We start from the raw sequence: 15,726 nt of genomic DNA, 5'->3' as shown, positions 1-15,726 counted from the left end.
GTCCAGGGGCTCTCATCATGCTCTTCTCTGCTCTCTGGAGCCCCCACTGCTGGTGCCACCATTCTAAGTCCTTGTCTACTTTCTGAGGGACGTAATGAGTAACACTGTCTGCTTTCCGGCCTGACCTTCTCATCGGCTACAGGGGCTTGTTCTTATAAAAAGAGGAAACTTCGGCTGAACGGGAGTAAATGAACTTGACGTCCAGCCCCCTCCAATCTCCCACACACATCACCCCCCTCAAAACGTGATGGCTCCAGGGGCACCTGGGTGGCTCAGTTGGTTGAGCGTCCGGCTTCGGCTCAGGTCGTGATCTCGTGGTTTGTGGGTTCGAGCCCCGCATCGGGCTCTGTGCTGACAGCTCGGAGCCTGGAGCCTGTTTCAGATTCTGTGTCTCCCTCTCTCTCTGCTCCTCCCCCGCTCGTGCTCTGTCTCTCTCTCTCTCTCTCAAAAATAAATAAACATTAAAAAAAAAAAAAAAACAACCGTGATGGTTCCCAACTCAGAAACCATACTTTGTATCCAATTCCAAATCCAAGAGCCTGTCCCCTTCGGGTCAATGACTTCCACTGTCCTGACGTGCCCCACTCATCTTCCGTCCTCCACAGATGCATCCCTCAACACTGCTCCTCCTACCAGAGGACTCACCTGAGCAGCGGGCAGGGTGCAGCATCTTGCTGAATAAAGAGAAGCAGAAGCAAAATGGACCCTCTCCCCAAAAAGGTTCAATTTCCAAAACTCAAGCGGCACACCCCAAGCAGGAGAGACAGAACTCCGTCCGGGTTGGTCTGACAGCTGTGTCTTGCTGAACTGCAAGTCTCAGATTTCTCACATACGCAAAGCTGCAGTTTCCCAGAGGACACTCCCTCCCCCCCTGCCCCCTGCAAGCTGCATCTGGGGCCGAAGGTCAGCCCACCTGTGGCCCAGGCCTGGTGGGTCATGATGGTCAAGGTGAGAGGCGACAGCCAAGGGAAGCTAACCCCAGCGTCACCACCCTCTCCCACTTCCCCGGCATCTCTGGCTGCTTTCCCCCAAAACAAGAAGTCTCTGGGTCTGTCCCTGCCCCACCAGTGACACCTCCCTATCTTGGTCCCCGACTTGGTTATTGGAGGCATTCTGGGAAGGATACGATAACACCAAATCTACAGACCAGTTTCCTTGAGGGAACAAAAAAACCTAGCCTGTCTGCACCCTCACCCGGGCAGGAAACCCACCAGGAAGAGGGGACCCCGGGTTTTTGTGCCAGAGCCAGGCATGGAGCAGGGAACCCACTCCACCCCACTCCCATCTGCTTCCAGTTCACGTGGGCAGACAGACATGGAATCTTTGCAAGTGGACATTAATCATTTGCAGCAATTAGATACCCAAGACCCAAGATTCCCTCCTTGCAGAGGGAACGAAGGAAGCCCTGGGGCGCTAGGCAGCAAGGCTCCCGGACCTAGGTGTGCCCACATGAAGGGAAACAGAGGCCCCATGTGCTCGTTCTCTCTCTCTCTCTCTCTCTCTCTCTCTCTCTCTCTCGGGTGCTGCGTGCAAGCCTCCACAGCGATCAGAGTGCAGAGGTCCGCGATGTGAAACGCCCAGTGGATTGTCAGCAATGAGGTATAATTGAAAAGGATTAACATGAATGCGATGTTTCCCTTCCAAAAATTCGAGGAACGCCACGATGGCTCTCATCTGGGCTGGTATGACTCATGTTTTTAATAGAGGAACTTAATTTTCACTTCTGAGGAATTTGGACTCAGGGAAACATTGTCTAAGAAGCATTCGTTTTACTCCACTGACAGTAAGTTGCAACACCCCCGAAGTAAAAATAAAGGTCTCCAGCCTGTCCCTTGTCTCTCAGAACCCACTGTGAGCCATGGGGTGGTCCCCCGTGGGCCTGCTCAGAGGTCTGAGGCCAGCCAGGCAGGCCCTAACTCAATGTGGTGGCCTGGAGCCAGTACCTGCCTGTCTCTGGGGCACTCCGCGGGGGTGCCCACTCGAAGGGCATCCGGTAATGCTGCGCAGGGGCCCGGACAGGGCATGCTGCGTGAGTCGGACATGAGGCTGTCCAACAGCAAGAAGGGTGCAAGGGCGCAGCTAGGCTAGGCATCTTCCTCTTGATCTGGAAGGCTCTGGATAACACAGCTCCCAGCGCCTATTAGAGAGGTACGCCCCCATCATTCCGACCCTACGGGGTCCTCCTCCCAGCAGAGCTGGCTCCGGGGAGACTAAGCCCGAGGACATGGACTCCTCCCTCTGCCCAGGGCGTGCTCCTCACGCTGGGTACGGGCCAACAAAACCAAGGCTCGGAGGTCAGAACAACCTGTCGCCACCCCCTAGTGGGGGCTGCCTAGTTAGTGGGGGTAATGAGACATCACAGAAGCCCCAGAAACGCCCATCCCTTCATCGATCCCTTCCTCCCGGCCAAGTCCGCATGCTTCCGTCCACATCCCCGCCCTGAGTCTCCACAGAGACCCTGCCTCCCGGGGATGTCCCAGCCCACCACACTCTACTCTGGATTCCGAGGAGAGTCAAGCTTTGCATAAAAACGGAACCCAGGATGAGCATCTGGGGGGCAGACTTCTTGAAACAGCAGTACCGGGCAAGACAGTCTTTCTGCCTCTGTACCTTTCAGACGCATCTTCTTACTTTAGACGGCCCCCAGCAGGTCCCAGAGCTGATGGGTCATTCCTGAGGGGGAAGGGGGATCACGGGAGCCGAGAAGCTGGTCTGAGGCCACAGTGCCCAGGTACCACTGTCGCCTGCTGAGGAGCCCCGCAGGTGAGAATTTCCCCATCGAGCATGCCAGGACGGAGGCTGCACCAAAATACCACTGTTCCTGGGACGCTCGTCGCCGCGTCCCGGGAGCTCTGTCACCCGGCCGGCCACAGCAGGATGTCCCTTCCGAGTGCGGCACACCGCTCACGGAGGTTTCCACTGGCCCCACGGTGCCCAGGACGGCACCCACTGCCCCAACCCCCATCCTGCAATGAAGAACAGATATCCAGATCCCCTCCCCAACCCCTCCCCACCTCTGCTCCGGCCAAGGGAGAGGCACTCGTTTCGAAGTTGCAGATAATGTCACCCACCATTCATCCAAATGTGTCACTAACATCCCATTAGACTGTAATTATTTTTTAATTAAAACTAAGAAAACTGGCATGCCTGTGCCGACTTTATGCATCTGTTATGGGTTAAAATAGCTTTTAAAAAATGTTTCGGAGACCGCAGTCTATTGTGGCCGCGGCCTCTGCCAAAGAAAACGCAAGCTTGCTTATTTTCTCCATGGGGCGCAACAGCGCCTGTGTGTGCCGGAACAGAATCGGCTGGCCGTGAAAAGAATTCTAAATAAAACACAAACATGGAATTTGGCAACGCCACAGAAGCAAGCTTAAGACTAATTCCAGCATGCGGACGGCTCTCACATAGTAAGTCTGGCTCCAGCATAAATGAAACCAGGCACTGTAAAATACCAAGCAAGTCGGAGTTTCAACTTAAAGGGACAGAACGCCGGTTCCAGGTATAAAAGCTTATTAAGCCGGCTCGCGCTGGCTCCATAAATCCATAGGTTATTAGCCGTTTGCTTTCAGCCAATCCCTCCTTAAAGAGATGCATATTAAGAGAGAGAGAAGGAGAGAGAACAACAAATGAAAACCATCACTTTGCACTTGACTTTTAGTGCAGCGGTTCTGGAAATACTGTGCTCATTATCTCGATTAGAGGAGAAAGACTTTCTGAAAACTCAAATGCACACAGACCCTAAAGTGGGGGGGCGGGTGGGGAGGGGGGATGACAGGGGGACGGGCTAAGGGACGCAAGGTAAGAATGCCCATGCCGTGGGTAGGACGGGATGAAAACGGCCTCCCCGGAAACCAGAGATGTCGGGAGGCGGGACTCGGCCACAAGGGGAAAAGCCACGTGGATGCTGGAATATTTCCACCCAGGGAAATGGCAATGATGATGCCTGTGATAGTAATAATTACAGTTATAATGACAGCAAAAACGTTAGAGTAATACCTGCCGCCATTCGCCAGCTTCATACACCAGCCGCTGCTGAAGGTGGTAGAAGGTAACCGGGAGAGGTTTTCAAGTCTAATAGTGCAGTTAAGGGTTCTGAAGTCAGGCTGCCTCAGTTTCCACATCTGTAAAACGGGAGCGGCAGTGCCTTCCTTGCAGAGGCCGGGTGAGGGGTGCTGAGGGTGAAGCCCACGCTAAACGGCTAGCCGGCTGCTACCCGTCCCACCAAGCTGCCACCACCTCATTTCACAGACCAGGAAACCGATGTCCTAAAGGCTAGGTCACTCGCCAAGGTCAAAGAGCTGGTACATGTCAGAGCCGGGATTTCAAACTCGCCATCTGGATCCAAAGCCCGTGGTCCTCACGCACGCCCTCCTGGGTGGGTCACACCAGCATGGCCAGCCACGTCTTCTAGCACTGTGAACAGTGGGTCCTGTCTGAGGCTGGGGCAGGCTCGGGGATGCGGCCTCCCCTGGAAGGGAGTGAGAAGACAAATTCACCCCCAGAGAGATTCGCCCTCAAAGCCTCTCACAGCAGGCCTCGGTACTGAAACACGATCGCACTCCGCGATCCAGGGAGAATTACAAAGTTCAGGAAGGAAAATAATCCAAGTGCTTCCATCATAAACACCCTGCATTGGGCGAGGAGGGGAGGTGACCCTTGCTGTGCCGATAAGTGCCCCGCCACCACACACATGCATGCACACACAGACATACACACACACACCATACCTGCTTGTCTACACTCACGTGTACGCATGAAAACACATACACGTGAGTGTGTATATGCGCGTACCCACACACGTGCTCACACGTGCACATGCATGAACACGTGCATGCAGACACACACGTTCACATACCCGCCAACGTACGTGCACACACCCACACGCTCACATATACACACACACTACACACGTATACGCACAGGCACACACATAGAGACACTCACACATAAACACACAAGCACACAGGGCCTTTTATTACGGGGTCTGTGCCAGGCCCAAGGACACTGGCAGAGGCAATGGGAAAAACCAGGGAGAAAATTACATGAGGCAATGTTTGGCTCCAAATAAAAAAGCCATGGAATGTTTTCCCTCAAGTCTTGGGTATTTTCTTGCAGGCCCACTCAGACCCGGATCAAGCAAGGGCGGCAGATCAGGTCAGCCTTGCCCACAAGGAACCCCTGACCACCCCGACCCCCGTGGCGAGCCAGCTGCAATCCTCCTGATGCTAACAGCCCCTGGCCCGGTGGGGCTGGGACGGGACATCCCAGGCAACCGGCACCCACGGAGGCCACAGTCCATCTGCTCGTGGACCATCTCCCCATCAGATACATGCAAACCGGGGCCGGGACTGGGTCCTGACCCTCTGACTCCCCCCGCCACACACACACCCCACCCCCGCCCCTGCTCTGCAAGCCTCTGCAGCCTGGCTGGGTGACATCACACTCCAGTGGGCTCCAAGCTGCTCTTCCTGAAAAGATGCACGTCTTAGAAGATGCAGACTAAAAATACTCCTGGCTTCTCAGAGCCAGTTTACAAAAATAATTATATTTTCTTAAAAAAAAAAATAGATTATAGGCAAGTATGTGTCCAGCTATTTTTAGTTCCTATTCAGCTCTGCTAATTTTTTCTCATAATAATCACTGCAGACTTTTTTTTAAAGCCACCCCCCCCCCTTGTTAATAATTGTGGTCTGATCTGGCACAGGGACAGGACTCGGGGTGGGGGGAGGGGTACACAACCTTCTATAAAACATGGAAGTCTGAGTTTTGCCCAAAGGTGGTGGCATCTGAAAATCACCAAATTCCTGGGGGCAAGGTGGCTATCTCACTGAAGACCGGCTCCAGGCTCAACCCAGTACATCTCTGTCGCATATGCCTGAATCGGTCCCAAAACTTGGTTGTTTACAAGGGACACCAAAATGGGGTTCCTGCCCTGAAGGGGCTTACAATCCAGCAAGGGGATGTTGTGGGTTGAAGAGTACCCCCCCCCAACAAGATGTCCATAACCAAATCCCTGGAATCTGTGACCGTGATCTCACTGGGAAGAAGGATCATTGCAGGTGTAATTAAGTTCCAGATTTGAGATAAGATCGCCCTGGATTATCCGGGTGAGCTCTAAGTGTAATGACAACTGTTCTTTTAGTTTTAATTGTCCAGGAGAGGAGAAGACAGGCCCCAAGGATGAGGCCATGACCACAGCAGCAGAGCTACAGGATGTGGTCACAGCCAAGGAACGCCGGGAGCCACAGAAGCTGGAGGAGACCAGGAACTGATCCTCTCCTGGAGCCTCCAGAGGGAGCAAAGACCTTCCGACACCTTGAGTTTGGACTTGTGGCCAGCAAAACTGCGAGGTGACAAATTTCTGTTGTTGGAAGCCACCTCGCCTGTGGTCATTAGCTACCGTAGCCCTAGGAACTAATACAGGGCAACAGAAACCACAGCCTTACATAATAATCGTCACTGAGCCCCAGAATCACTTCCCCCAGCCCCCTTGCACAAAGGACCCGAGGCCACCCCATCACAGAGGCAGACCCAGGCAGACATCCTACAGTGCAACTCAGGGGGCCGCCCTTCCCATTCCTCTCAGCCCAGCTGGGGAAGCAAGGCTGGCATGATGATACCCAAGAGATGGGGACCCAGAGAGGCTCGCAGAGGGGCAGGGCAGGACCCAGGACACCAGCGGGCTCTCCCTTGCTCCCAGGTGTCCCCACTCTAAAATGTGCAGCTCTTCCTGCTACACCGAACCCAAACCAACACCCTGAGGACACAGCAGAAAGGAAAGTGAAAACTGTCCACTTGCAGAATTTTCTTCCCCAAACTCTCAAGCTAGCAAAATGTTTAGCTGACTGCTAAAAATCAGCAGCCTGGGAGACAGGCCGTCCCTGGGAAGAAGCACTTAGAAGAAAAATAAGAGACCCTTACCCCAGGGTGAGAGACCCTCAAAGGAAACATCCTGGGGGACGTGGCCCAGCACGACAGCCACAAGCGCCACGTCTGAGCTCAGCAAGAGCCGGCCGCATTCCAGACCCTCCCGTTTTACCACGTAACTGGGGCCAGTTGTTGTCCACACCCGAGTCTCGGGGGCGGGGGGGGGGGGGGGGGGGTAATCAGGTGAAAAGTGTAGAAACCAGGACTCTGGAGCACTGCTGAGGCGGAACGTGAAATACTGCCACCTTCAGAAAACAGGTGGGCAGCTCCTCAGTAAGTAGAACTGAACACAGAATGACCACGCGGTCCAGAGATTCCACTTCCACGTGCACAGAAGCACCCTTCCCAACAGCCAGAAACAAGCATCCCTCGCAGGATGAATGAACAAACACAACGCGGCGTAGCCAAACAAGGCAATATCACTCGTCCGGCAATTCTGGGGCACCTGGGTGGCTCAGGCAGTTAAGCGTCCAACTCTTGATTTGGGTTCAGGTCATGATCTCCCGGTTCGTGAGCTCGAGCCCCGTGTTGGGCTCTGCACTGATGGTACGGAGCCTGCTTGGGACTCTCTCTCTCTCTCTCTCTCTCTCTCTGCCCCTCCCCTGCTCACTCACACGTGCTTGCTCTCTCTCAAAGTAAATATCTTTTTTTTTTTTAAACGAAGGCAATTCTGACCTGTGCTACAACATGCACGAACCCTGAGAACATCGTGCTGAGTGAAATACACCAGTCATAGAAGGAGAAACATTGTCTGATTCCTCTTCCATGGGATACTCACAAACGTCAAACTCGTAGAGACAGAAAGTAGAATGTGGGACGGGAGAAGTGGGGGAGTTAGCTTTCAATGGGGACGGAGTTTAGTTTGGGAGAACAGAAGTTCTGGAGCTGGGCGGGGGCGGGGGTGTAGCACTGGAACACACAACAATGTGAATATACTTCATGTCGCAGAGCCATACGCTTAAAAAATGACTAAAAGGATGACTTGTGTACGCTTTACCACGGATTACCAAAAAAAAAAAAAAAAAAAAAAAAAAGATCCAGCAGACAGATCTTCACACCCTTGTGAGAAAGAATCGGCGGAGAGGACACTTACAGAGCCCGTGGCACACAGTGGGCCCACAAGCAGTGGCTCCTTTTGCTATCAGATCGAGACTAAAATGAGGGGCACCTGGGTGGCTCAGTCGGTTGAGGGTCCGACGCTTGATTTCGGCTCAGGTCATGATCTCAGCGTTCATGAGTTCGAGCCCCATGTCGGGCTCTGCACTGATGGTGCGGAACCCGCTTGGGGACCTCTCTCTGCCCCTTCCCAGCTCAAGATCACGCTCTCTCTCTCTCTCTCTCTCCCTCTCTCTCAAAATAAATAAACTTTCTAAAAGAAGACTAAAATGAGGCACTTGTTAACAAAGCACACGCCAAGTCCAGAAAGGGTGCATCAGGAGGCACTGGCTAAATACAGCTCTCCGGGCCGACTTGTGCGTCCAGGGGCCCCTCCCATCAGCCATTCCCCACCTCCTATTAACAAAGGCATGGATTAAAAATGTCTGGATTTACGAAAAGATTCCAAATGCCCCTGTCTCTGCAGGTAGTGACTCCATTTCTGCGTTAACCTCTTCCAAGAAGTCCCAAGTCCTCTGACCCCTTCGGCTGAAGTCTTCAAGTACAGGCGTTCTTATTATCCAGGGCTCCGGCCAGCCCTCCAGCACTCCAGGATAATTTCATTAGTTCACGCCTCTCCCTCTGGGGCTCCCACTCACACCTGCCAGGTAGCAGGCCAGCAGGAGGGTGGTCCGGGAGCCAGAGAGCAAGGACAGGAGCAAGCTGTGTCCCCTAGACCCAAGGAGGCCTGGATTCAAATCCCACGTCCACTGCCGACCAGCTGTGCAATTTCGGGCACATTCTACCACCTCCCCGGCCTGTCTCCTCACCTGCAAACTACAGAATAGGCTGCCTCCTGGGAAAGAAGGTGCTGGGAAGCTTGAAATGTCTAGGAAGGCCCTGCGGAGGGCCTGACACGTAGTGAGGGCCCAGAAATGGTAACCCGACCATAACCGGGTGGCCCCACTGCCATATGTAAGAAAGACCCTGCCAGGGCTGACATTCCCACGCCCATTGACCACACACCACGGTCACACGCCCACCCCCAAGGAGGGGCCTGAAGAGGTGAGCAGGTGGCACTTCTCCTCAGGTCTGATGGCAGGCTGTGTGCGAAATTCCACCCCGAGGGACCCCTGCCCACCAACGGTTTCTCCCCACAGATTTTTGGATTAAACCGGCCAGCCTTGATTATATTTGGATAAACTATATTTCACGGCTTAGACTATTTGGGTTTGATTGTGAAATATGTACAGCACACAGCCCCTCCACCTTGCCTGGCCCTCGGGTTTAAAAAGTCAAGCACAGTTTGTTCCCTTCCACCAAGAAGGAAAAAAAAAAAAAAAAAAAAGAAGACAACACCTCGAGCTTTAAGGACGACACAAGTCTGTTTATCTCCGGTGAAGAAAAACTGCTTCTAGGGGACTGTGTACCAAAAATGAGGTGGTAACTAACAGCATTCTGTGTCTCCTCTTTTCTCTCACAGACACGAACACGACCCCTCCTGGGGCCTGGCCATCTACCAGCATCTCCGGGGCACCTACAGGACCACGGCCACCCGGGCACTGGAAACCCAGAGATGCGGAGTCACACAGACCTGATAGAGGCTTCAATGAGGCCACCTGCCGGCTCCCAGACCCCCAGCCAGACCCCAGAAACCCAATTTGAGGGCGAGGACATAAGAAAAAATTTTACCCATGCCCCAGGCCTCAACCTTCCCTCTGGTGGCCTGAGGGTTGGTTACTCTGTGTGCCTAGCAGTCACTCACAGCTCAGACCTCTCGGGGGCAGCCAGAGCTGGAGGGGGCTCTCTGGGTCAGCAGGACCCCTCCCAGCTGACATCCACATCTACATTTGTCACTGGGCACCCGCTGGAAGAAGCTGCCTGGCCTCCAGCCTCACCTTCCCCATCAGGAAAATCCCAGAAGGTCTGCAGGGACCTCCCTGCTCCTGTAAGCCTGGTCCTTTCAGTTTTCTTCAGCAGAGAAAGGGTATCCCAGAGCACGTGGTTCACGTTCATTGTGCACCCCGACCCCGTGGCAAGACCCCCAACTGCGCTCATTCCCGGACCCCCACGCCCTGCCCCCGATCAGGCAGCAGCACGGCCGGCGAATGAAGGGAGACCTTGGGGACGCTCCCAGGCCCATGTTCAAATGTGGTCTGCTCTCCCACCTCAAGCTGCGTTCCTGCTGCCCCTTTTTGAGCCACTGTGCACCCCAACGGGAAACAGGAGGGGAGAGCTACAAGCTGGGGGCCCCACGGTCCTCGTGAGCAAAAGGAGAGGGGGGGCTGCCTCTTCTTAGGGGCGTTAGGAGGATGGGATGGCCTGAGCAAAGTTTGCCAAGTGACCAGGATGGTGCTGGCACACAGTAGGCCCGGTGGGAAACACTGGCAAGTCACAGGAGCAGGGCCAACGGTAATCTCCCAGGCAGCAAGCACACTTGCAAAGAAACAGCAGCCACGTGGGCATCGGGCACGGGGCACCCGAGGGTTCTCGACAGCCCGGCGGCCTCCTTCTTGTCCCTCCCCTCTCCCCTTGCCTCCGCTTCTGCACACGCTGGTGCTCAGCCGTGGCCACCCCAACACAGTGGCCACGCGGTGGAGCCTCCAGATGATGAGCAGGTACTTCCAGCGGCTCCATTTCACAGGGAAGGAAACTGAGACCCAGCCCAGGGCCACATATCCCCACCCAGGCACCTTGAGAACAAGGACGGAGCACGGTCCCACAGGGCCCACGGCTCTCCGCACAGTACGCGTCCGCAGTGACATTTCGTTTCAAGCATGAATCGGCATCACAGAGCCCTGAGAAGGGGTGCAGAAGCCAGGGATCAGAGCACAACCACAGAACGTCTCAAGCCTAGGGCACACGGAGGCGTGTTCCAACCGCAGATGGCAACACTGAGGGCCCAAGAAGCTGAACGTTCAGGGCTCCTCGGAGCAAAAACCCTGCCGCCGACTCACATCGTCCGTTTCACGCGGCTTCAGCTAGACGGTGACCCCCTCCCCGGTTTGCAGTCTGAACTCAAGGAGGTAACAGGGCCTAGCGGGCAGAGCATCAGGGACCCAGAGCTCGTGTCACACGCAGCCTGTGCCCCGGTGACCCACCCAGATGATGAAGGCATTCGACGGGGTGATCTCTTGCGACCCCTGGTCCTAGGTCAGCAGCCAGGAACTCAAGCCTCAGGTCTGCCGAGGCGAACCCACGTCTGGACTACTCCACTCCACGTGGAGGGCCCCAGCCTCCTCGGCCACTTTCGGATGCCCTTTAAGGCCGCAGAACGTGGCCACGTGCTCTGAGATGTCTGATGTCGGTGGCCAGTGCTGGTTCCTCACATCCACTGACTGCTTTAAGGCGCTGCATCCAGTGCCGCATTAAAAATTAATTACACATGCTATTTTATTGCCAGTGCATAATGTAATGAGCACCAGCTGTGCTAAACAGCTAAACTCCTTTTTAAGACAGCTGTAAAAAAAAGAAGAAAGAAAGAAAAGAAAAAGAAAGGAAGAAAGGAAGAAAGAGAAAGAAAGAAACTGCACTTCCAAATGCCTCTCCTGTCAGAGCAGGAAAACAGCAACATCTTGTACGGATTTGAACAGAATTCTTTGATTTAGCTCTGCCTTCAGAACGTCCGAAGGGCCGGCTCAGAGTGAAATGGAATCTGGCGTGGCTGCAGCGGTCTCCTCTCCGGGACGCTGCTGGGACCCCTTTTATCCGAGGACAGTCATGCCGGTAGGTGCCCCTGCCTCAGTCCCGCCCCCCTCCCCCACTAGGCAGCACTGCGCTCTGTCTGGTCCCTGGAGACCCAGCGCCTTTGGATCCCATAGGTGTCAGAGCAGACGTGACTTCCCGGATAGAGGGCTTTTCTGGGGTGCTCCCAGGCCCTGCTGCCCTCTGCCCCCCTCCCTCCATCCCCAGCTCTCCGTGGCTTCTCCTGGTACCTCCCCCAGTCACGAAAGGAGGCATCTGGGCTCTAAAGACAGGCAGTCCAGGGCAGCCTCTGCAGCGGTGTTATCCCAAGAGGCAGGAGGACACCACAACAGAACGCGGAACAGGCATGCAAGAATCACTCATGGGTTGTAAATGCTGGACCACCGGCCCCCTCGGCAAGGTAGACATGGCAAGGCGTACAGATGACTCTTTAAATTTTTAATGACTCCCCTGCGAGCCCTTTTTCTGCAGCGAGCCAGCCCCCACTGACACTGGGACCCGGTTAGCCCAGGCAGACTCACAGCAGATGCAACTTTGCAAAGGAAATCGCAAGATCACGTCGCGAACCTTCCCCAGACGGAGTGCTTCTGTCCACACGCGTTCCCCCAACACTCACTTCTCTTCTTCACCCCCATACTCACCCCTCCCTCCAGAGTCTCCAGGGAGGCCCTCATGCCCTACTGGGGCGCCCCTGCACTCCCTGCACCAGGAGAGAGGCGGTGAGCCGGTGGGGGCCTGGCTGGTGCCGCCACCTCGGTCGGCATCACCCTCTGGCTTCCCACTGATCCTCCGGTGTTAATCAAACCCAGTCCAGAATGAAACTACAGCGTGCTTCTTGTTCTGGTATAAAATGTGCAAAGCACAGACCATATCATTAACATAAAACTTCCAGAAATAAGGCCACTTTCCAGACAGACTGTATTAATTGCATCAAGCTTCCACAGCTAGGGTGGTCTAGTCCGCAGTGTCCCATTGGATGGCTCCGGTTATAAAAACCAACACAAATGAACACTGGGATATAATTGAAGGAGGACACGATACCGTCTACTGTTAAACCCTACTATTTACTTACAGGTATTCTTTTATCTTTATTGTCCCTTTAACCCGTGCCAAGAAACCCCAGATTAGTTAAATAACACAGCAAGCACAATTTCAGTAGAAAAGTAAATTGAATTTAACTTTACAAGATTGCCCTGTGATTTCAGCATCTACTAATGGCTGCAACTGACTCCTTCTATTAAATCCAAACACTTCCACTCCCGTGAGACCTTGAACTTCAGAAAGCGCGTGTATCAATCACTGCGGCTGATGACCATTTGTGGCTTTTAAATACGCAATGACGTTTCTCGGTTCCCTGTCCACCTCACGATGCTGGTACATGATCTGAGCCAGCCAAGAGGCTGAAGGCCTCTAAGAGTGGAACCTGGAGGTCCAGCTTGAAGTGAAACTCCACACGGCACGGGACACGTAATGACGTGGTGTTGTAAAACCCGTTCTGCTCGAGCATGAATCACAACTTCCACAGGGCTTACTCAGCGTGAGGCACTGGGCTCGGCACCTGGCATATAGGACCTCATTCGATCCTGAAAACAATCTTGCAAGGCATGTACTATCATTACCCCCATTTTATAGGTGAGGAAACTGAGGAGCGAGGAGGGAAATGACTCGCCCAAGGTCACAAAGCCATAAAGGGCAGCAGCCTTCACGCAGGCAGTGGATACATTCTAAAGACTGCCTGCCACTCTTAGAAACCTCAGAAAGGGGAAAGGTTCAGGGGAGCCAAAGCCCAGAGGTTTTCAAACCGTTCTCTGAACACCCCACCCCTGCCCTGGGAACCTTAACCAAGTCACGTGCCCAGTCATCCACAGCAGCCTGTAACTGAAACTACAATGATCAGTATCATCTGTTTTAGAAGTCAAACGTGGAGTCTCATTTTTAAACGTCATGTAAATAGATGATATGATACCTAGGTAAGTGCATATAGGCATATACATTTTTTTATTACAGAAGAGGAAACAGGCCCAGAGAGGGAGACTGGCTTATTCAAAGTTACCGGCCAGGTGGCACAAAGGCCAGGACCACAGGCTGAGGTTCCGGAGGCCACGGGCGCGCCCTGGAGTGGTTCCTACATGAAATTTCTCAGGGGAGAAACTTCAGTTTCCAGGAATGCCCAGACTCAAAGCCCCCCCATTATTTCAGCAGAGTCAAAAAGCAACAAAGAGCCCAAATCCCTTCTCCCCACCGTGACCATCAGGAGGTCTAGGGTTGGGGTCCTGGGAGGCGGGGCTGTCTGGGACACTAGCAGCCAGAGAGATACACAAACACACAAACCTGTGTGGCTTTCTCCCCCATAAAATCACATCCTTCTATAAATAACTCTGAACGCATTCACGGGCATGCAATTAACCTGTGTGAAACACGGTTACTCCGGGGTTTTCCGTATTAATTTGAAGAGATAGGTTCAGTGCATCCTGATCTGAAAAGAGACAAAACAAAGTGAGGACGGTGGTCCCTCTCCGTCTTTTCAGAGGACTGCTTCTTCCTAACGGGCTACTGTGGATTTAATGACTGCATTCCAACTACTAATTAAATAGGCACTAAAAACACTTCAGCAAACAGCCCAGTGCCAGGGACAGAAGCCACAAAGGGACAAAAACCCTCGGAGCAGGATTATTTTCAGGTATTGAAACTGATCAGAAAGGATGGGGGAAACAACCCGGAGCAGACTAATGAACGGGGACCCGACAGGGAACGAAGACGGTCCTGGAAATCACAGCCTAGCTAGCACCAGAGGCCGAGGACAGGCCTCTGAAGAGGGTCAGGAAGGGGGGGGTCCCAGAGACCCCAGGAACAGAGCTCACCCTGCCTCACTCTCCTCCCTGAGCACCGACATCAATTTGGGGGCTGCTCACGGACTCTAAGCCTTCAGAGTATCAAGCTCTAAAACCCAAGAAGGCCTCTAAGCCAGCAGAGCCAATATGAAAGATGAAGCAGGTTCTGGACGATCAGCCAGGGTCAAATCCCACCTCTGCCCTCCCATCCCCTTCAAAGCGAACTCTCTGCAGGACCCTGATCCCGCTCTCCCCATCTCCACTCATGCAAGCTGCCAGAGGCCAGGGGTCCACCGTGCCTGACTCCTTGGCTTGCCCAGTGCCACAAACTAGGTGCCCAAGAAAGGGCTTTTCGTGTAAGAATGAACGAATGGATGTGAGCTATCAGACCTCCACATCTCTGAGCCTCATGTCTTCATCTGTAAAGTGGGGAGAGTGACGTCCTAAGGTTCCTATGAGAACTGAATCCAAGAAGGCACACGAAAGGCCCAGCGCACTGGCTACACAGCAGGCCCTCCACACACGGTCCCTAGAAGGAAGTGGGCGGTAGGGCGGCTGCGGGCGAGCATGTGAGCCCATCCAGCGCGAACATCCCTGGATGCAGGCAGGGGCACGAGGCTCCGTGGGAAGAGGGTGACCTGGGTGGGAGGCATCCCGAAGACAGCCACTCAGCCTCCCCGAACCTCTGCTTCCCCATCTGCAAAATGGGGATGTAACAGCTCCCGCTCAGCACGGCGGCAGCTTCTAAGCAGAGCCAGAGCCAACAGAGGGTTAAGCAAAGCCCCGGGTGCACCTCTGCCGGGGAAATCATGTTTCTGTACCGCAGACCTTGACCGAGTCTAGTCATAAACACTCAGGCTGATCTTTGATAGCGCGACCCCCCGCGTGGTTGCAGGGGCTGCAGCACTAATTACAGGAAGCCACGAGAGCAGGGCAACCGCCCAGACGAAGCAGGCATCCCTCGCTCAGCAAGCAGGGATCACAGCACGGACCTACAGAGCTGGGACGGGAGCCCCAATCCCCCAGGGGCACTAGGGTGGCCGCGAGCAGGGAGCTGGCTTCTTTGCCAGTGGTGCCGACCCCTTCCTGGACATGTTTAGTCTTCGCTTTGTGACTTCCAGGTATAAGCCCACCAGACATCGGAGCGGGAGCTGCTGAAGGCTGC

General features: G+C 54.2%; 1 protein-coding gene across 4 annotated transcripts in view; it reads right to left on the bottom strand.

Annotated features, from left to right (window-relative positions):
* BCL11B (BCL11 transcription factor B) overlaps positions 1-15,726 on the bottom strand; it is a 97,971-nt gene that overhangs the window by 39,003 nt on the left and 43,242 nt on the right. The gene's annotated exons all lie outside the window — the stretch shown is intronic.

This window comes from Puma concolor, chromosome B3, assembly GCF_028749965.1.
Source record: "Puma concolor isolate L17-30 chromosome B3, mPumCon1.1.hap2, whole genome shotgun sequence".
In the NCBI taxonomy this organism is placed as follows: domain Eukaryota; kingdom Metazoa; phylum Chordata; class Mammalia; order Carnivora; family Felidae; genus Puma; species Puma concolor.
Note: the sequence above shows the minus strand (reverse complement) of the source record. Positions and strands in the feature narration are given on the sequence as shown.